Source organism: Equus asinus, chromosome 1 (genome assembly GCF_041296235.1).
Source record: "Equus asinus isolate D_3611 breed Donkey chromosome 1, EquAss-T2T_v2, whole genome shotgun sequence".
Taxonomy (NCBI): Eukaryota; Metazoa; Chordata; class Mammalia; order Perissodactyla; family Equidae; genus Equus; species Equus asinus.
The window spans coordinates 22,486,195-22,507,975 of record NC_091790.1 but is presented as its reverse complement, the minus strand read 5'-3'; the positions used below and the strand labels follow the sequence as shown (position 1 = coordinate 22,507,975).

At 52.3% G+C, this 21,781-nt stretch overlaps 1 long non-coding RNA gene across 2 annotated transcripts; it reads left to right on the top strand.

Annotated features, from left to right (window-relative positions):
* Positions 1–14,765: 14,765 nt before the first annotated feature.
* LOC123281662 (uncharacterized) lies at positions 14,766–20,399 on the top strand. Of its 2 annotated transcripts, XR_011504367.1 has the most exons (4): positions 14,766–15,608; positions 16,319–16,425; positions 16,605–16,697; positions 16,981–20,399. It is a non-coding gene; the product is annotated as an uncharacterized lncRNA (long non-coding RNA). The 2 variants fall into 2 exon arrangements; XR_006521306.2 differs by lacking the exon at positions 14,766–15,608 and having other exon boundaries at positions 16,266–16,425.
* The last annotated feature ends 1,382 nt before the right edge of the window (positions 20,400–21,781 follow it).

Genomic DNA, 21,781 nt, shown 5'->3' with positions numbered 1-21,781 from the left:
TCCCACCATTGCATTTCGTTTCATGAGAGATTAATCAGTCTCCTGGAAGCAATGGCCGCTAATACTCAATAGATGTTCACCAAACTGTCCTGAATTAAACCCAAGGGTGATCACGCTGACCTCGGGGAGACAGACACACTTGCAAGGGGAAGTGCTTCCTTTCACACTTGCTTCCCCACCTTCATGGCTCCCATGGTCCACTCCAGGTTGGCTGGACTCCAGGCGCCTCTGGACTTTGGACGGCCGTCAGCTGCTCCTCCGTGCCCACTGTTCCTTATCAGCCTCCGACGCGCCACCTGGCTCCCTCTCTTGGAGTCTTATCTCCTCATGAAGTTATTGCTGGCCACGTGAGCCCAGAATGGTTTTCCTCTCGTCTGAGCCATTACAGCAATTCTCGTTCAGACCACTTGTTGGAACCTGAATGCTACCCTTAATCACAGGGTTTATCTCTTATATTTATCTCTCCCTTTCACACCTACGGTCCTCAGGATACTTCCTCAGCACAGGACTGTGTCTTATGCTTAGCTGAATTATCTATAGCTTGTCCCATCACAGAGTCTCTATAAATATTTAAAAATGTATTGAGGTATTAAGCTTAGGGTTATTTTCGTGACCTGACTATGCATCCTTTCTCTTCCACCCTCAGAGAACTCATTTTCACCCCTTTAATTTATTTGTGTCTATGTTACTTTCTGATCCTTCCTAATGAGGTCTTGAGCCAATAAGATGAAGTTGCCAGGGGGACTTCAAGGAAAGGGTGGGAGGAACCTTACGTTGTGGTGCTATTTAATCATGACTGACTCTGACTATACCCACATCCTCAGTTTTAGCTTTCTGCCCATCCTTGGGTAGCTGACCAGTGGGCTCCATCTTTCCAAAGTGAGAAGGTTTGAGTCACCTGGCTAAACTGCAATTGCATGTCCCTCCCACCAGAGGGCACCGTGCCCACAGTGGTGTTATCGCCCCCTCACAGAAGGAAAGGGGCACATGGGTCCACTTGCAAACGCTGAGGGCTATCTTGAAAGCTAAAGTGCTGCTTGCCCCTCTTCCACTTGTAAGGAAGTATCTGGGTTCCCATCCTTCTCATATGCCACATTGGGGTTTCCAGTCATATTTCCTGTTCACTCTTTTGGCAACCAGGAATGTGAGGTATCTGGGATCTCCCCATCTCCTACCCAAAAAATGGGAATTTCCCAACTGAGGCGCCATTTTGGTTTGGGTTTCATGGGTTTGGGCTGTCCGTTCATGGAAGGGAAAGGAGCGCCTCTAGTCTATTTCACTCAAGATATTTGGAGTGTGTGGTTGGGCTCTTTAAATAATTTATTTCCAATAAAGTGATTATTTCAATAGCTATCAATTAACAGTAAAGAATACCTGGTTCCTGACTTTTGCGACTTTTTTTCCCAAGTCTGAAGAAGGCTGGGTGTGAAAGAAGTCTGGTGTTAGCCCATTGAATTGCCTTCCATAGAGTAGGCAATCAACAAATTTGAAAACAGAAACTATGTCCTAGGCCCGTTGTGTACAATCTCAACTTCTGGCTGGAGAGCTGACATTGTTTAGTGAAAGGCTGAATTCCAGCTGAATAATCATGAGACTACAGCAATGCTTTTTACCGTTAATATCATCCTGACTTTGTTGGTTAATGGAAGGTTCGGTTGTGTGATTGGGTGATGAGGGCATTTACATATAATGATTTTCCTCTGAGAAGAGTTATCAATCCAATATTTCTTTTTTAGATGTCCTCGCTTTACTCAGTAGATTGTTCCTCAAAAGTTGAGTGTAATTGGGTTATTATAAATGGAATATTTAAAATACACCAGGAAGCTCACTCTTTTAAGAGACCTTTGGGAGATCAGAGACATTCTGATTTGGGCCCACACCTCCCCATGCTCTCCTCCCCATGGTTATATCCGTTCCTCCTTTCCCGGCATGTGATCTCGCTCGTCCAGATGGCCACTCAGCTGCAGGACCAACTCCCTGTTGTGAAAAGCGAAACATCTCATGGTTTGGCATTCACTTGGGGCTGATGTTTTCCACCAAGAGGAAGGACAGTTTTACTCTTTAAAGATTTTTATCATCAGGATTAGAAAGACATCTGTATTTGCTACTCTGAGGTCAGCTAAAACAAAACATAACAATAAAAGCAAGAGAAGACAACTGTGTATGGAGTCATGTTTTTATCTGGTACTAATATTATAGGTAGAGGCAACCGGACGTAAGTTAAAAAGGACAAAGGAGGATGCCACGTTATACAAATATGTTGTGGAACTTATCGGAGACAAAGCACAAAGGGAAAATTTTAATATGCAAATAAAAACCAGTTTTATAGACAATATTTGCATGTGTGTTGAAAAGCCCACAGATCTGGGGTATGGTTATGGTGAAAGGGACCCACTAAACTCTTGCTCATGCTCTGCAAATTCACAAATTAAGGGTTTCTTGCAGCCAAATAGCTGGACGGTGTAGCTGGTTGCCGTGGTGTGTTCACCGCATTTAGGTCTTGCTCTTCCTTTTTGCAGTGTCAGTAGGCTTTCTGGCAGACGGGAACCTGTGAGAGGAGCTGCCGACAGACAGAGGCTCACCCCCCAGGGCAATGGACCCCCAAGGGGCGGTCAGCATGGGATCCCTGAAGGCGTGGCACATTCCTTTTTTGCCTTGAGTGAATCTGGCTGGTGGCACGACCAGGCCCTGGAGCCACTGGACTGCACCTGCTCATCCGGGAATGGGAACCCCTGTCCTGCTGGAGCTCAGCATTCAGGTGTTGCCAGGAGGACACAGGGAGCTTCTTTCTCCTGCCACCCCTTCTTGAAGGAGACTCCCACTCCAACCACCAAAGCAGTTCTGTGTGTTCAGGGCCCCCCTCCACTTTGCTGACCTTCTTTTCTTCACCTTGTGGGCAGAGAGAGGAAAATGTTTACCCCATGTTTGCTCAGCTCAGAGGGGAACCAGAGCTCTCAGACGGGCTCCAGCAAGGTCACTTGAAGTGCACAGATGAGTGAATTTCTGCGAAGTTCAAAGTCTGAAGTGCCTCCTTTATTTCTGCTTTTCCTCTTCTCTGGCTCTTCAGCCCTCTTGCTCTCACTCCTGGATCTGTTGTTCCAGAGGTCAACTGCCCTTCGTGAGGATGCCCTGTCATCCCCAGGAAGAGGCCTGTGTGCAAAGACTTGAGGCCTCCTGCCAACAGCCGTGGCAATGCTCCCTCGAGGAAGTGGATCCAGGCCCCAGTCAAGCCTTCAGATGACTACAGCCTCATGAGAGACTCTGAACCAGAACCACCAGCAAAGCCACTCCCAGATCCTTGACTTTCGTAAATCGTGTGGGATGACAAATACTTGTGCTTTAAGCGGCTAAGTCTTGGGTAATTTGTTATGCAACAATAGATAACTAATACACAACCTTCATTAACTGAGAGCAGGAGACTGAACTAGTGATCTTGCCAGCTCCTTGATCCTATTATCCTGTGCAGATGTCTTCCTCTCTGGAGCCTGACCCTTTGCCCCATCACCTGTAAAGCGCCTGTGACAAAGGGGAGCAGCTGAGCCAGTTTTCATTACGGACAGCTGTTTGTTAGGAGTAATTAGAAGGCATTTCTTTGTAGTGCCAGCACTCAAGACCACTTCTGAGGGATTCCCAATTTTCAGAATTCTGTAGACAAACAACTAATAGATTGAAATTTTAAGGGGTGTTGTCCCACATATAACAAAAGTAAAAATACTGAGTGAATAATACAAAAGCTTACAACTTTTTTTTATCTTTGTTGATCTCTTCCAGAAAAGGTTTCTAGTTAGGTTAATCTTTTTCTTTTTTCCCTGCTACCTTTGGACTCTTACCAGGTATTTCAGACCTGAAAGTCTATAAATAAAACAATAGTTTCAGAGACTGGCTGTGCTTTCCAATATGGTGGCCATAAGCCACACATGGCTATTTAAATTTAAGTTAATTAAAATTAAATAAAATTTAAAATTTAGTTCCTCAGTCTCACTAGCCATGGGGCTCATGGCCACCGTATTGAACGGTGCAGATTATAGAGTGTTTCCATCATCCAAGAAAGTTCTACTGGACAGCAAAGATCTGAAAGATTAGCATCATGACGTCTACTTCTGCAGTGACTACCACCTTGGCATTGACTTGGCACACAGTGGGGTTGTGACACGTCACTCTGAACCCTGCCAGTCTCCCCTAATCTCAGAAGATGAGCCGACTGAGGGCTGGTTGGGAGTGACGTGTGGGGCACCTGAGAACAGGAGCTGCTGGACCAGTTCTCTTCCTCGTTCCTCCCAGGCGGAGGCCTGTTGTTAACAACATGTGTCCTACTGGAGTCTGAACCGAGGAGATGCACACTTAGCAGGTCGATGTTAATGGATTTAAGTTGCCTCGACTTGCATTTTATCAGGAGCTCCTTCTTGGACTCATGAGGTTGGTCCAACTTCCAGTCCTTGGGGAACTGACCGTTTTGTCCTCTCCCTTTGGCGGCTCCTTCCTCTGCTCTCTGAGCGCAGCAAGAACTCTGCCTGCTCAGCCTCGAGGCTTCAATGGGTTGGCATTTACAGACCTTCGGGTGGCTTCAGGACGGGGACTGAGCCCTCTCAGCTCCGAGCCCCACACGCCATCGCTCTGAGGGAAGCCTGTTCTCTGGCCCACGATGGGGCCTTGTGATGTCACTTTGTCATGTGTAACAAATCTCTAACAGCAGCAAGCCGCACCCCCAAACCGCCACGCTCGCCTGGGCCATCACATTCAACAGCTGTTACCTCTGCCTGTCAATGGCCATTCAAATTGCTGCCTATTGATCTCGGGCATAAAAAGGCACAGCTGAGCTCATTAAAATATATTTGTCATGGGGCTGCAGGTTTCCATCTTGACCTTTCTGCCCCCAGTTTTCATTCCTCCTTCTCCCCTGCTCCCACGTTCCCTCCTGCTCTCCATCTGCAAACCTCTGGCCAGCGCAGCTCTGCTGTCACAATCATGGGGCCTTTGGGTTCATGCGCAGGGTCTCAGGGTGCGAGGTCAGGACATGTCCCTCCCACAGTGACCAGTGTTGGCTCCCCTTCTCCCACCTGGGTGAACATCCTCCCAGATCCGTAGCCTTGACTTCATTTTGTTGCCTCTTAGGGTGAGGGAGCAGGATTGCATGAGGCTCCAGGGTCTGTGTGGGTGGCGATTTCCTTCCATGTGACACTGCGGTCAGGGCCACTGTCTGGGTCCCCGGAGAAGGGAGCACTGGGGAAAGGGGAGGCGGTCATCTGTGTGGACAAAGGGGACAGTGGGTGATGACCACACAGAGAGGGCAGTGGCAGTGGCAACAATAAGCTCATTTCTTTCTAAACCCTATATCTTGAAAATTTTCAAACACACTCCAAAGTAAAGAGAGAAGGATGGTGAACTCCGTCCCCAGGTTCAAGAATGAGTGACATTCTGAAGCTATTCTTGCTTCAGCTGCGTCCCTCTTGGAGTTTTTGGTGGGCATATTTTAAAATGGATCCCAGACAACGTATGATTTCATCCATTTATTTCATTCCACTAAAAAATAAATTCTTTCTTATGTTACCACACTATTCTTACCTCACTAACTGATGATGATACCGAGTGTCATCCAGTGGCCAGCCTGTGTCTGGCTTCGCCTGTGTTCCACGAAGGCCTTTTTATGGTGAATCAGACTCTAAACACATTCCACACGTTGCGTTTGGGTGAGATGTGCTTTAGTCCTTGGCAGTTTCCTAACCCTTTAAAAAATGCTTCTATTGAAGAAACCGGGTTATTTTTCTTGAAGTAGTTTCTACACTCTGGACTTTGCTGATCGAATCCTCAGGGTGTTTTCCTCTCTTCTCTGCGTTTCCTACCCATCAATAGCTAGATTAATCTGGTGAGATTCAGGCTCTCTTTTTTTGGCAGGAGTCCTTCCAGGGGATGCTCCATGCTCCCTCTCTCGTCAGATCAGGAGGCGAACGCTGTCAGGTGGAGAACCCATGACTTCCAATTTCTCAGGGCAATAAGCTCAGGAAAATCTACTAGAGACGGTTTCTGAATAAGGCACAACATCGATACGACTGCCAGGATGGAAAACACAAGTGGCATACTGCACACGGCCTGCTATCTGCAAACAATTGCATCAAAACCGATCTTTCTCTCCCCGTTTTCTAACCTCAGGAAGGGTGGTCCCTCCATATATTTCACCCCTGCCTCCTCCTCTGCTGGCTTCTCCTCTCATTGTAGAAATGGGCTGAAATCTCTCCTGTTCTGAATGGTCTGCATCGGCTCCTTCTGCCTTCCCACGTCCACACCTCCTCAGTCCGCCTCCATTGGCTTCCCTCCCTGTCACCGCCCTCACCAAGGCCCCATGACCACCTGAGCTGCCAAATCCAGCAGGTTTCTCAGTTGTGGGACTTTGGGATCCACCTTCTCTCTTTTGAAAGTCTCTCCTTTTCCGGCTTCCAGAGACTACGCTCCGTGATTGTCCTAATGCTCTTCTTCCGCGAGCGTCTTAACGTTGGCATCTCCCCAAATTCCACCCTTGACCACCTTCTCTTATGACTACACACTCTTCCTGGGTTATCCCATCCATTCCTGTAGTTTTAATTAAGAATTATAGGCTAATGGCTCCCAAGTCTATATTTCTGCCCCAGATCCCTCTCTCTCGAGATCCAGATGTATTTAAGAGTACCGGAAATCTCTGCTTAGATAACACAAGACATCTCAAACCTAAAATGTCCAGTTCTGAACTCACCACCTTCCCCTTTAAGCCCGATCGTTTTCCTGTATCTCACCTGGAAGGAGCACGCTTTGGTGTTCCAGTCACAGCTCGCCTCGCAAACCACTGGGAAAAGCATCCACGAGCAAAGCAGACAGTAGTCAAGAGCCTGACCACGTGGTCTTTCCTCCAAGACACACGCCCGTGGAAGACAGAGGGTAGGCTGGCTTGGGAAATGGCAGCTGGGGCGTGCGAGGCGCTGGCAACTTGCCATCAGGGCTGCTGGTCAGTATTCCAGCTCCATCCCGGCCCCCGGGGGCAGCGTAAAGAGGCAGATGTAGGAAGGGCAGAGCACACAGCAGCCCTGAGTCCTCTCCATTAGCAAAAGAGAAAATATCATGAGCCCGGACCAGGGAAGCACATCCTTCTCCTGGGGGTTTCGAGACTCGGGTTTGCCATGTGCAGAGTGAGAACAGATCAGACCAGTCTGCGGTGCCAGGGTCTCTCTGGGAGTTTGGAATAACAAGGCAGCAAAGCTTTGTTTTACCAACATTACCCCATTTGTGTGGTGAAGAACTGGGACCTGTGAAAATAGAGATTTGTCTCTCTGATAAAATACAGGAGACAGGAGGATGGCTAAGGAGGGAATCCTCTCTCTTTTTATTTTATTATTTTTTTTGAGGAAGATTAGCCCTGAGCTAACTGCTGCCAATCCTCCTCTTTTTGCTGAGGAAGACTGGCCCTGAGCTAACATCTGTGCCCATCTTCCTCTACTTTGTATGTGGGACGCCTACCACAGCATGGTGTGCCAAGTGGTGCCATGTCCGCACCCAGGATCCGAACCAGAGAACCCCGGGCCGCCGAAGAGGAGCATACAAACTTAACCGCAGCGCCACTGGGCCGGCCCCAGGAATCACCTCTTGAGTTGATGGGTTAAGCTCTGTAAACCTTCATGACAGGAAAATCTGTAGTTGAAAATGGAAAATCTTGTGGAAAAGGTAGCGTTAGAGATCTAATGTTGAATGCAAACCCACGAAAATCATTATGGATTTTGTTAAATCTTTTTTTACTGTTCAGTAAAATAAAGCAACAGGGTATTCATTTCCTGTTGATGCTGTAATAAATAACCACAAATCTTGTGGCTTAAAACAGCACAGATTTATCCTTACAGTTCTGGAGGTCAGAAGTCCAGAATCCATCTCTCTGGGTTAAAGTCCATCGGGCAGCAGGGCTGGCTCCTTCTGGAGGCTCCGCGGAGAAGCCATTTCCTGCTCTTCCAGCTTCTGGAAGGCCCTGTATTCTTTCCTTTTCTTCAAAGTGCGCCATGAACCTTGGCTTCCCTCATCTCCTGAACTTCTCTCTGACCTGACCTCCCGCATCCCTTCTATAAGGCCCCTTGCGATACATCCCGCCCACCAGGGACCATCTCCCCGTCTCAGGATCCTTTACTTACTCCATCAGCAAAATCCCCTTTGCCACATAGGGTCTCACAGTCATAGGTTCTAGGATTAGCACGTGGGTATATTTGGGGCAGGGGCCCCTATTCGACCTCTCACAGTTACCAAATGGAATAAAGAAGACTTTTATGACTCTACACATCTTAAATGATAACTGGTCCTTAATACGATCGCCTTCTGCTTACTCTGGGCTCCTCGTCAAAGACATTTCCGTATTTCCTTTGAAGGTGACTTGTTCTCCCTCCCTGTGGCGGCTGTCTGTCTAACATCTCCTTCTTCTCCTCACATGTCTGTGGTCCCCCAAGCTGCCGGACTGCGACGGCAGCTGCAGATAGAGATCTGGGGGTTTCATCTGAACGCTCAGTCACCCAAAGTTAGAGGACGTGGTGCTGGGGGCAGCCGCTCACTCTGCAGCTTGGAAGCCAGGCTCATCCCGCTGTCTGCACCTGCTCACACCTGGCCCTGCCCTCCGGTCCTGTGCCCATGCCTCACCCCTCACAGGAGCAGGTGGGGGAGCTCATTCACCTCCTGCGCTGCTGAGCGAAGGCCTCAGCTCTTTCTCCTGCTCCACGCGGCCGCAGCTCCCTCTTTATTCCCGTCATTCCTGGAACTCCAGGACACTTCAGCTCAGGAGGAGAAATACCACGTAAATCTGTGGGGACCCTGTGCTCCCAGGTGTAGCATGTACAGGAGCGAGGGAGCACGTTCCCATGATTCCCACTGTTCCCTGTCACCCAGCACCAGGCCACCACCTGGCCTGAGTCTCTAGAGGACTCCCCACCCTTGGACTTGGCTCCTCCATGGGCATCCTGCTCTAGCCCTGCTCCCACGGTGTGGAGTCTTCCAGGCTCATCCTTGTGCTGTATCCCTCACGCTTCACAGGACCAACCCCTGGGCAGCCTCTTCCGCAATGAGAGGGGCATCTCAGGTGGGGCTCCCGCAGGAGGTGGCTCGGCTCTGGGGTTCCAGGTCTTACGGAAATGGCTCTTGCAGTACACACACAGTCACGTGTGGGGGGGCACGTGTGTGAATATGTGCATATTCAGAAGTGTGCACATGCACATATGTGTGCGCATCTGTGCGTATGCCTGTAGGCACATGTGTGAACTCATATGTCTGCACATGCATGTCTCTGTGTACAAGTGTATTGTGTATATGTGTGCATGCACATGCATGCTCTGGAGACGCACATCTCACAGGGGCAGGTTTGGGAGAGTTTACATAAACCCCCAGACCTCCGGGCACCACTGCTCTCGTCTGACCCTGGGACTCACTCTCCATCTGGCTGGGCATGCCAGGGTCTCTCCTGCTTCCAGGCTCCTTCGTCCGTTTTGAAGCCTGTCCCCGTCCTTCTCCCAGATCACGTGTCTGAATGCTAGCTGTGGAATGGCAGGCAGTTTCCCGAGGAGCCCTCCGTTCCCATGGAGACAGGGCATGTCAACAGGTACCTGGAGGCGTCAACAGGTAACTGGAGGAGTGTGCGGGGGGAAGGTTATCACCCCACTTCCCATGGCAAACCTACTGAAACGTGTGCCCCAGCAGCTCCTGGACCACTTGTCCCAGGGCTCAGTGTTGGGGGGGACCCCTCACACTCCTAATTCCCACATCAGGTTGGCCTCCCACCTGCTCTGAGGAACCAGAAGCAGATGAACAAATGCACTGAACAGAAGCCCATGTCATTCGAGGCCATTGCTTTTAGAATAATTAGTTACGTCACCTGTTTGTCCTCGCCGTAGGACTGGGAGGTGACGTTGAAAATGTTTAGTAATTGAAGACCCACTGTGGCCTGGTACTGGCCAGTCTGAGTGGATGCTGGCCCCAGTGACTGGCAGAGCTGTCCGGGTCCCCGCGTCGAGCTGTCTGTGTTGGTGGCAGGCGTCATGGTCACACGTGCCATGTGACCCTCAGAAGAGGTTACCTTGGTCTCACCAGGAAGACAGCACAACAGAAATTGTAACAAAACCAAGCCCTGTCCTTTAGGATCAGCAAAGGCAGGTGGCCCCAAGGAAATGGACTTGTGAGACACTGGCAGGTGGGGTGGAAGGAGACCCACGAGCAGTTTGCAAATCATTGGAAAACCTGGCTTAGATGCCAGTTGAGCCTGGCTTTTGGAATTGGCCCTTGGATGACAGTTGGTGACTTGACTGCTGGAGGACAGGTTGCAAGGGCTTGAGAAGTGAGTGTGGGAGCTTCTAGAAGGTTCTCCTGAGCTCGACCCCCTCCACACCCAGGCCTGTGAAGAGCCTGGAGGATGCTTCCGTCTCCATGCCCGATGGACTCCACCCCGGGAGCAGAAACTGTACTGTGTGTCCGTCTGTCTGTGCCAGTGACCCTGAGCCCCATGAGGACAGTCCATGACGTGGGGCATGTGGCAGGTCTCAGTCAATGCTTGTGGAAGACAAGCTGTGTCAAGACGCGGGTTCCTGATCCAAACGTGAGCTCTTCTCCCTTTTTTCTGCTCGTACCCAGCAGATGACGCTTCAGCTGCCTCTGCAGTGACATCAACCATGTGCACCCAGTCCAACAGACATGCAGCCGAGTGGTGACATTCATGCCATGACACTCAGGAGGCTAGAAATTGGAAAAGTGGGGAGGGTTCAAAAGGACCTTTCCTTTTTACCCTGAGACTCCCAGAGACAACTGAGCCCCAAGAACTCCCCCTTTTAATGCTCCTGGAGAAGACCCCTGTCTTCCTTCAGGCTGGATGCCGGCCAGTAGAAGGTCAGCCTGGTGGAAATCGGCGTGGGCCTGGAGTGGACAGTGGGCCAGGGTGGCAAGAAGTGCTGGGCACAGGGCGAGGCCCACAGGAACAGATGGTGGTGGACGTGGAGATGCACGTGCAGTGTCCATACAGGGCCTGTGCAGGAACACAGACAGTACATGCCTTTTGTTATTGTCAGTCTGTGCTGGCCGAGGCTGTTTGCCCGTTTCCCCATCCGCTCTTGGTCACGTCCCCCTGGGCAGGCAGGTGTGGCCCGTGACCAGTCCAGCTGATGAAATGTGCCTGACGCCAATGTGGGGTCACGTTCAGGTCAGGGAGTTGGAACCCAGTGCACCTGCTCCATTTTCTGGATCCTTCTGCTGTGAACTTGGTGGTCTTGAGTTGGAGGGAGGGAGCTACTGGATGGAAGAGCTTGGGTCCCCGAGTCACAGCCTGGAAAATAAAAATGCTTCTTTCAGATGCCATGTGGGTAAGGAGGGCCTTCCACTGAGCTAAGCCACAGACACTGGCTGGTGGCGCAGTAACAGTGTGCCACGTTGCCTTGAGGCTGAGTCCACGAGGCTCCCTCCAGGTGTCCTCCTTGGGCACAGAGCCCTCCTGCCCACAGAGATTCTTGGAGAAATGAAGGAAGACGACAATCCATGGTCATGCCCATCTGTGCAAGGTGGCAAGAGAGAGATTGTTCCAACACAATCACTTTTACTGTACCCCAAATAGAGGCAGACTGTTTTTCTTAAATCGAGTTCTCCAGGAACCCCTTTGTTTGGATGACTTGAGGAATAGCCCCAGAGTTCAAGTGAAAAAAAAGTCTCTTCCCTGACACTGAACATCCAAGCCATGTGCTCCATTTTCCTTACACTGGGCTTGAAATTTGACCTCTGTGGGATGCCTGAAATTGCCCATTAAAAATTAATATTGCCTATCAAGATATACATAATTATGTAATATAATTGATATGGTTTAAAATATAAATTAATGTTTGAGCATCTCGGAAAGAGATAATTCAAGACAAGTCTGTAGCTTTCATCAGCATCTCAAGGGGACCTGGGAGATTAATGCTTAAGAATCTTAAGACGTGAGTCTCTCACATTCTGTTCTTCCCTCAGCTCATGGCTGTCAGACGTCCCTGTGGACGTGGATCACGTGAGTTTGAGTGGCACACAGGTGGTCGTGGTGCAGGGTGTTCAGCTTGACATCTATTGGCCACTTCCCCCATGAGCACAGCAGCTCCTGTGCGTCTAAGGGGGTACTGCCCTGTCACTCCCTCTCCCAGTGGCTCTGAGTTTCTGGGATGTCCAAGGAAGACGGCTGGAGTTTCTGAGCGTCCAGAATCCCCAGCATCCTGGTCCAAGGAGTGTGTTGATCCTGCGCTGTGTGTGAGCGGTTGGACCAGCCCATCCTTCAACCCTGAGCCGAGAAAGATCTGCCTGTCAGCAAGTGTAGGTTAGGAGCAACCACCAGGTCACCCAAAGGACAGGCACCCAACTGAGGTTTCTGAAGGGTTTCCTGGCTTATAGGTTCGTGAATTCCTGAGACCAGCACCTCCTGCAACGAAACAGACGAGAACACCCAAGTTTTCAGCCAGCCGTTCAAACAGGCAGCGACTCACTAAGGAGGAACCGTGTATTCAGTCACCCAGCAACCAGTGCTGTGACAGCTGCATGGGACAGAAGATGACCCAAGTGGGGACACTGACCAGAGGGCTCAGGAGAGACGACGGGACAAACCCTAAAGGCGGTGGCTCTTCATTTACAGGAACACTGCACCCGTTTAGTGGTCCGCATTAGTTGAATTGCCAAAACCGTCTATTTTCACTGTGGTTACCCACTTCTTTCAGATCCTGACAGCTCCTTTGGTTTTGACGTACTGCGTTGTGTAATCAGTAATGAACTGTTAATGCTTCTGTAAGCTATTTCGTTTACCCTTGGATAAATATTAATCTAGAGTAGTCACATGCATTAATATGTTACTATACCGTTTCAGGCACACATGTCTGCACGGACACATGGACACTTAACTCCATTTGTCTCGTCTCTGTGTTTTAAATATTTAACAAAGAGAACACAATGTTATGGGAAAAGCAGCTTAAAATCCAGACACTTCGGTCTGAGGAAATGATTTTGTCTCTTATGTTTAACTTCTTTCTCTTATTTTTAGCGGTAATAAAAACACACATGCAGGGGATCGTGGGCTCCGTGGACCCTCAGCTGTGCTCTTCTCTGGGAGACGCATCGTGGATATCCCTCCAGCGTGTCTGCAGGTAAGGGAAGCCCAGTCAGTCCTTTGCGTTTGTCAGCCCTGACACCCACCAGGGGCCTGCACCGGCTGTGGCCAATCTGAAGGGTGGACACTGTGGATAGTTCCGGAACCCTGGAAGGAGCTGCAAAGGGGTCCTGTGGCTGTGGGTCTGGGCTCTTGCCTACACCCTCTTGGCATTGCCTCAGAAGTGCACGGACCTGAGAAACAGCCTCAGTGTCCACCTTGCACCCACATGGCTGCAGAGTTCACTGGTCTATTTCCCACCTGGATGCTTGGCACGGCCTCAGCCTTCTGGGGTGACGTGAATGAGTGTGTGAATGTGTGAGTATAGGTGCTAGAGTGTGTACGTAAGTGTGTGAGCACGAATATGTGTGTGTGAGTGGCATGAAAGCATGTCAGTGACTGTGTGCAGTGTATGTGCATGAGTGTGTGAGCACAAATAAATGTGAGGGTGTGGACGAGAGTTGTACGTGAATGTATATGTGAGCTTGAGTGTGAAATATATGAGTGTGCACGTGCGTGGTGTGGAAGTGCATCAACGAGTGTGTGCAGTGCATGTGCGTAAGTGTGTATGACTGTGTGAGTGAGAGTATAGGTGTGTATGAGTTGTGCATGAATATGTAAATGAGTGTGAGCGTGAAACGCGTGTGTGCATGTGAGTGTGCCCGTGTGTGTGCGTGTGGTAAGAAGTCAGGCTGGGGGGAGGGGAGGAGGCGAGACTGCTGGAAGGCGCGGGGAGGACTGGCGCGTCCCACTCCGTGCAGCACATGCTCCCTGCGTGTTCTGGCACTGCCCCTCGCTCGGAGCTGTGTCTCTTCCTGCAGGAACCTCGTGAAGGCGGCACATTCTGCCTGTATACCCACACGAGGAAACGGCCCGCATCGCCAGAGGACACAGAGCCCCAGCTGTGCTGACGTGGCCCACACTCCGCCGCGTTCGCATCTTCCTCCTCTCTGCACCAGGTACCCGAGCTGAGGACGAGTGGCAGGCATCCTGCACACGGATGTGAAAGCAGACTGGGCTGGCTGGGGACTGGGCGGAGCCCTCTCTCCTGTTCCTGACATCCTCCATGCCGGATGCAAACCTGCCTTTGCCTCACTGATGGCGCCTGAGCCCAGGGCTCCCTTCCCCTGCTCGCTCCCCTGTGCCCAGAGCCCCAGCTCCAGCACAGCTGTCACTCCACCCAAGGCCAGGTGGCCATCCCCAGGGCTGCGAGCCCAAGTTTGCTGAGGTGTTTGGGTCTTCATCCGCCATCCAGCCGGCTGCAGCCCCTCACTGGGCCTTCCTTTCTTTTCTCTCAGTTGGCTCCAAGCAACATCATGGTTTCCGCTTACACAGGTGGCAATGACACAAATACACATGCATGCCTGCACCAATATGTACACACAAACACACCACACGCATGCACACACATGTCCATGCACATGTGCATGCACACATACAAACGCACATGCACAAACACATCTCACAATGCATGCACACACAAACACACTTGCACAAACACACGAACACATACACACAAGGCAGTGCACATGCACAAACACACCACAAAACATGTGCTATAACACACTCACATGCACACACCATCCACACAGTCACACACTAACACATGCACATGCAAACACAATGTACCGCACACACACTCACACTCATGGACATACATACTCTCACATGCATGCACACACACTCACACGCTCACTCACACAGGCTAACCTGGAGCAGGAGGCACACCTGTCATGCTGAGTGCACCCTGGCTGCATGAGGAATCGCGGATCTAACGTCTCACGGGCATCCGCCCCGGGGCTGCTTCTTGCTCCAACCCAGCTGCGGCCGGGCGGGGAGAGGCGAGTCTAGTGCAGAGACTCGTGAGGGGCAATGGGTCCTCCTGGAGGCGTCAGATCCACTCACGGTGGCTGGACTTTGAGCTTCCCTCAGCGAGCAGGACGGCAGGAGGTGGCCTGGGGGTCAGCCAGGCCCCCAATCCCAGATCTGCAGAAACCCTGAGTTGCCTTTCAGGTCGAGATGGCCTCATCTGAAGATGGAGTAACATCCCAGGAGCACCTGAGAGTGGAGGACAGCTGTATAGGCCCCGCGCGAGGAGGGAAGAGGAGCAGGTTTTGAGAGTCCACACGGTGGGGTCTCCGTGCATCCATGCTCACGGTTTTCCCCTGCAAAGTCGGGATGGTCCCAGGTGCTTCTGTGTGTGCACTTCGCCAGGTCCAGTCACAGCCACAGGACGGGTCCCAGTCCTTCTGCACCTGTGCCATCCAGCCGGGCGCCTCCTGGCTGGCTGAGCTGGCTGCGAGCCTCTGGGTGCGAGCTAGGATTTGACACCTATCTGAAGGCACCCCGCCCACCACACAGGTTGGAGAAGGGGTTCTTCTGAGCAGCAGACATTTACTAAGTGCCTCCTGTGTGCAAATGGACAGGAAGACACTCCAACCAGAGGGATCCAGGATCCCTCAGAACCTCTCCATAGAAGGTGAGTTAGGTCCCCTATCCAAGTAGTGGACAGTCCCCTCCAGTCACAGAGGGCACGTGGGGGCTCAGGTCACAACAGAAAGACACCGACAAGCTAATTGCTTAGTGCTTGCCCCCGATGGTCGGCTTTCAGGAAAATGCCCGTGGGAGTCTCCCTGTCCTGTGGTGTCAGCTGGAGACGTCTGACATTGTCCATGGATCAGACAAGGTGGCCGTTGTCAGCAGCCCAGGAGGGCTGGCACCAAGGAGGGTGGCATCTCTCAGGGACTTTCCCACCCTCGTCGTCCAGAGGGTCTCAGCCTGCCCCAGGTGTTCTCTCTGAGCTCATGTTGGACCCTGATGGGGTCGGGAAGGTCTGGGGCGTGTGGTCCAGCACAGTCCTCCCCGGGGAGCTGGCTGTGTCTGAGTGACTAGGAGCCTTCTGTCCAAACTTCCAGCACACAGGACGGCCACGTGTTGTGTCCGTAAACACACGGAGAGTGAGCATTTCCGGCTCTGCAGGCCCCACAGCCTCTTCCCAGGCACTCCTCCCTGTGGTGGAGCCAGCAGGCAGCCACAGGGCTTCACCGCGGGGGTGGCTCCGCTCCACCAGAGCTTCATTGACAACACGGGTGGGGGGGTGGGGGTGGGGGTGGGCTCCCTTCCCCTGTGGGGGGCATTGCCCTGTTCTGGGAAAGAGCAAACCGTTTTGTCCTGCTGGTTTACCTGTAGGGCCCTCTACCTGATGAGGATGGACCAAGCCGAGCTTCCCTGGGTCTCATCTCTTGTCTGCATCTCATCTCCGCAGTTTCTTTAAGCTTTTCCTCCCGGGACGACAAGTAAGTTCCATCTGTTGTCCTGGCTGCCACTCCTAGGTAAGAAAAGACACAGGCTAGGAGGGGAGAGCCATGATCGATTAGCAATGTCTGCCATGGGCACCAGCGGGCGGGCCATGTGGCACGTGCTGAGCATGTGCCACGTGGGCTCAACTGCTTGGACCCACTTCTGCTCTTTCCAGTCCCACCGAGTCTGCCAAGGGCAGGAGGAAGGCATCATGTGAGACAAGATTGAAAGAATGAGACTGAACTTGAAGAAATGCATCTGAACCCAGGTTGGATTAACTGCGGGTTGTTCCTTAGAACAAGCTGATATGGGGGCTCTGCACCCCTGCGGCGAGCCCAGCCTGGGCAAACATTTGGGAGCACTCTTTCAGGACCCCTGGTGAATGGACCACAGAACACATACTTTCCAGCCCTCAATGATCTCATCTCACTTTCGCCTCTGGACACCGTCACTCAGTGTGCCCCTTTTTGTTCTCTAGGCTTGGCCCCAAGTGACTCTTGGTTATACCCTAAATCGAGTCAGTCCTATTAAGAAGACGTGTCTTTCTACAGCTTGCAACTCTTCAGGCCACGTGGACTTGGGAATTTTCACCATCCCAAACAGAGGCGGTGTCCTTGGAAAACCAAACACTTCCCGAAGGAGAGGACTGTGCCAGGAGGACCCTCGTTGGTTGTTGAGTCATTTGCGTTGGTTGAAGGCCATCGTGGGACTTTGGATCCGTGTCCGTGGAGCCCTGCATGGCGCACGAGGCGTGGACCACACTGCGCCAACACCTGGAGTCACCCGACGGGCACCGGCCTCCTCTGCGGCCGCTTCCACGTGGGCTCTGCTGTCCCTCTCTGCACGCCGGGTCACATGCGCACTGAGGCCAACAGGAGCCTGCTAGACGTGCCCGCACCGTCTCTCGTCCCGTACGTGACCCCAGCCTGTGAGCTGGTCCCTCTCAGGTCCTCCCTCTCGTTGAGGGCTGGGCTTCTCTGAAAGGAGCTGCAGCTCCTCCTGGACCTCCCTCCCTCCCTCCATCCCTCCCTGCTCCCTCAGCCCCGGTCCTGGGAGTCATCTGTGCTTAATCAGGCTCCTCGGGTGGGAAAGCTCCCTCCCTTGGCCCAGCCCTGCAAGGGGCCCTGCCCCGAGCGTGAACAGGCCCCTGCCCGCCCGGCATGCTCACACTGCTCAGCTGAGGCCCAAGGAAAAGGTCTGAGGGGTCTCCCGGCTGCTTTTCCTCCTGGGATGGTTTCTGCTCAGGACGGGGCCCGTCTTTGGAAGCTGGTTGACATTCCTTGAAAGGGATGATAAGGAACGGGTTTTGTAGCCAAAGCCCACGGCCTGCTTTTCCGGGCTCTTCCAGCAGGAAGGCACTTCAAGCAGCTGGGCACTCCTGTGAGGCCCTGCCTGGCCCCGCGATCCTCAGGGAGTGGAGGACCCCGCGGGCTTACCTGGGCTGTCAGCCGGGGACGCACACCCTCGCAGCGTGTCCTTGCTGGGCCGGGTCAGCTTTCCTGCCACTATTCTCCCCTGGAAAGGAAAGGCTCTTTCTTGTACTTGGAAGGCTTAGCATTAATCTCGGGGCCCCCTTTTAGCTGATGAAGTGGTCCCTTGCAAGAAAAGGAAGCTCACGTGACCTCAGCACACGGGCAACGGAGAGCTGGCTTGATGGACATTTTCTATGCTTTTCATTAATTGAAATTCCATTCTCAGATGTTCCCTCTCCCTTGCTCTTTCTCACACGGACACACACGGCCACGGTTACCGTCGTTTGAAAGTTGCCTTGTTTGCTGCGTAATGCACAGCAACCGACAGCATCGCTCTGTGTCAACGGCTCACTGTGTTCACATACTCGCCCAAGTGTTGTACTTCAACTCAGAACAACCCTACGAGGCAGCCAGCTTTAGGATCCCCATTTTACAGCTGGGGAAACTGAGGCACAGAGAAGCTCAGTCACCTCCCAGGCCATTTGCGGCCAGAGTCCATAGGGCCGTGACCTCTCTCCTCCCCCTTGACCCTTCCGAGGTTGGGAATACTGTCCTTTTATAGGATCAGGGCTTAGGTAATGTGAGTCTGGAAGCCCACAATCCAATTGGCTAGCTCCGTTCCTAAACCATTCTGGAAATAACATCGATTTGTTGTTCTGGTAGAATCAGGAGAATTATTTAGGGGTTAGCAAGAAACTTTTGAAATGGTCTTGCCTTTTAGAGCTTGAAAAGTAGATGAAAGGAAATGTGTTACCCAAGTCCTTGGAGAAATGGGGCTGCTGGTGTGTCGAGTCCAACACGGCAGAAGGTGCAAGGATGAGATCAGGACAGCGTTTCCGCGTGCTCCCCGAGCATTTCAGCTCCGGGGCTCAGAGGCAGGGATTCTGTCTCTTTGCTCCTGTTCGGTGCACAGGAGGGCGCTCGGGGTCTTATTAGTTTATGCATTTTGTTAACCACCTGCTCTGGACTGTCCACCGTGCTAAACAGGGCGCGTACGGTGGCAAAGGGGAATGCTGATATTCCTGTGCTCATGGAGGCCAGGACTAAGGAGAGAAGAATCTGCCTCTGGTCCAGACTCCAGGCTTGGGGTCCAGGAAGCACTGCCCCTAAGAGATGTGGGAGCTCTGCCCAGCTGCGGCCGATTCCCCTGCAGGGATCCCCGAGGCAGCAGGGCTGCAAGGCCTGAGCTGAGGTCGCCCCAGAGGCCTCGGAGACCGTGGTCCACCCAGCCGCTGGGGCATGGGCCCCAGAAGATCTGGAAACAATTAACGCTGTTGGTAACTTGTTTGTCTCTCTTTTATTTTCATTTGGAGGACAAGAGGGAGATGACAAGACTATGGAACAGGATCAGTCAACTGTTCAAACGATGAAGTTCACCAGGAGTTGGCGTCGCTGGCCGGACGAGGCTGTAAGAATTCGTCTGACCCACTTTACTTCCCCTCCCCGGCTCCGGAGGCCACTGACTTCCCTCAGCGGCTCCAGGAAGGTCCAGAAGCTGCCGTACGATCCCGCCTTCATGATGTCTGCAAACCAGGCATCTTACTTCGCGGTCACCAGCCACCAGGAACACAGGGGTTAAGCCCCTGCTCCTCCTCCCCGGACTTAAGGAAAGTCTGCGGATGCCGTTACAGCAAAGCTGGACTTGATCAGCCTTGGCCAGGAAGAACCAGGTGTGAGGCGTCTCCTTGACTGTTTCAGCTTTGCCCATTGGAGCCGGCCAGGCAGAAAGTGGCCAAGCAGTTCCCTTTCCGAGGAGATCCCCACGTGCCCTTCCTATCAGTGCACGGTCCTAGGATGGTGCCGTGCTGGGGGTCCCCTCGCCCCTGTGACACGGCTTCCTTCCTCGCATGTTGTGTACCCCAGCCCTTAGCTCGGTGCCCGGCACCCCAGGGAGGCGGCGCTATAAACACTCGCTAATGACTGTGTGGAGGATGGCCACCTTCTGCGGGGTGGGGAGCAAGCATCCACGGTAGAGAGAGGGCTTCCTGGAGGCGTGGGTCATGCTGCGCTCTGACATGAGACCACAAGGCTCATGCGCCCCTGACCCGTCAGCGTCCTGGCCCACCCTACTCTTCTAGAGAAGTCCATGAGTGCTAGTTGGCACAGGAGAGAATTCGGCGCCCTCGGGGTCCTGGGACACAAAGACGAGGAACCCTGAGGACTCAAGTTAGGACTGGCCGCTCCGTAGCAACTGCACCGCCTTCATGCGGCAGCTCAGGGCTCTCCGGCGACCTGAGGGCGGGGCCCTGTTGCCAGTGACGGCTGAGCTGGGCTCTTCCCGCAGCTCAGTGCTCCCCGCTGCCTGTGGCCTTCCTGATCTTCCCAGGGCACCAGCCCGACCCTTTGCATTCCTCCAACTGTCCAACAAGAGGAGGTGGCAGAGAGCAAGACGACACAGCACCACACCATACCATAATACCACACCTCACAATGCTTCACAATACCACACCTCACAACACACAACACCACACCTCACAACACCACACCTCACAACACCTCACAACCCCTCACAACACCATACAACACCACACCTCACAACACCATACAACACCACACCTCACAACACCTTACAACACCACACCTCACAGCACCTCACACCACACCTCACAACACCACACCTCACAACACCATACAACACCACACCTCACAACACCTTACAACACCACACCTCATAATACCACACCTCACAGCACCTCACACCACACCTCACAACACCACACCTCACAACACCATACAACACCACACCTCACAACACCTTACAACACCACACCTCATAATACCACACCTCACAGCACCTCACACCACACCTCACAACACCACACCTCACAACACCACACCTCATAATACCACACTACACCTTACCACCATAGCACTCCATACAACACAACACCACACCACACCGTAACACGTTGCATCATACCATACTGCACCACCACACTGGACCACACCACACAGCACCACACACCACAACACAACATCACCCGCCACCCACCCACTCCAACCCCCGCCCAGAGGTACCCTACCTGTGAATACGTGCTGGGACCACCAGAGTTCCCCAGGAGGGAGTGATGGCCATCCACCAGCTGGAGGAAGAAACAAATGTTTGTTTGGACAATTTGCATCTGTTCCTTCACACTACTTCTTCAAACCGGATAAAAGAGAACTCTGTAGAATATACACAGAAACTCCTGTTACTGGTGCAATCTTAAAATATTTATACCACATACAAACAATGCCAAGGAATTCCCCACAAGCCATATATTGACTTAATAAACATGGGGCCATTATGTAGCGTTTGTCTTCGTTATATACGACAAGTTATTGATTACAGCAGAGTGAAATCTGTAGGCCAGGATTGCAAGACCACGGCTTTTATATACAATACGCTGTTGGATTTCGCTACCACGATAAGCTCGGGGATTGACGTATTGCACTGTTAATCTCAGAGGCCACAGATGCGCCGTCTTTGGGAACCCACAGCCTCCTGGTGCAGCCGGACCCAGAGTGGCTCAGCCTCCCGGTGTGACGAGACATCCTGTCCTGTTACCGCGGCAGCCGTACTCACCTATAGGCCAGGGCTGCCCAGGGACCCTGAGGCACCCGGGTAGGTGGCCCTCTTCCCCGATTGGCCACCTCCCCTCATCCCCCGACAGTGACGTTCCAGATGGCTCGTAGGAAGCTGAATGTAGAAGAGGTGGTTCTTGCCTCCCTGTCTGCTCTGCTCTCCACCCCAGGCCAGCACTGATCTCTCATTCCCCTTTTGAATTCTGGAATCTCTAAGAGTAAAAGGAAAGCAATTGTAGAAGCTTCTTTCCATAAAAAAAGCTTGGACATTTCTGAAGTGTCATTTTAATGTCATTTATCTCTGGGAATAAAGAAT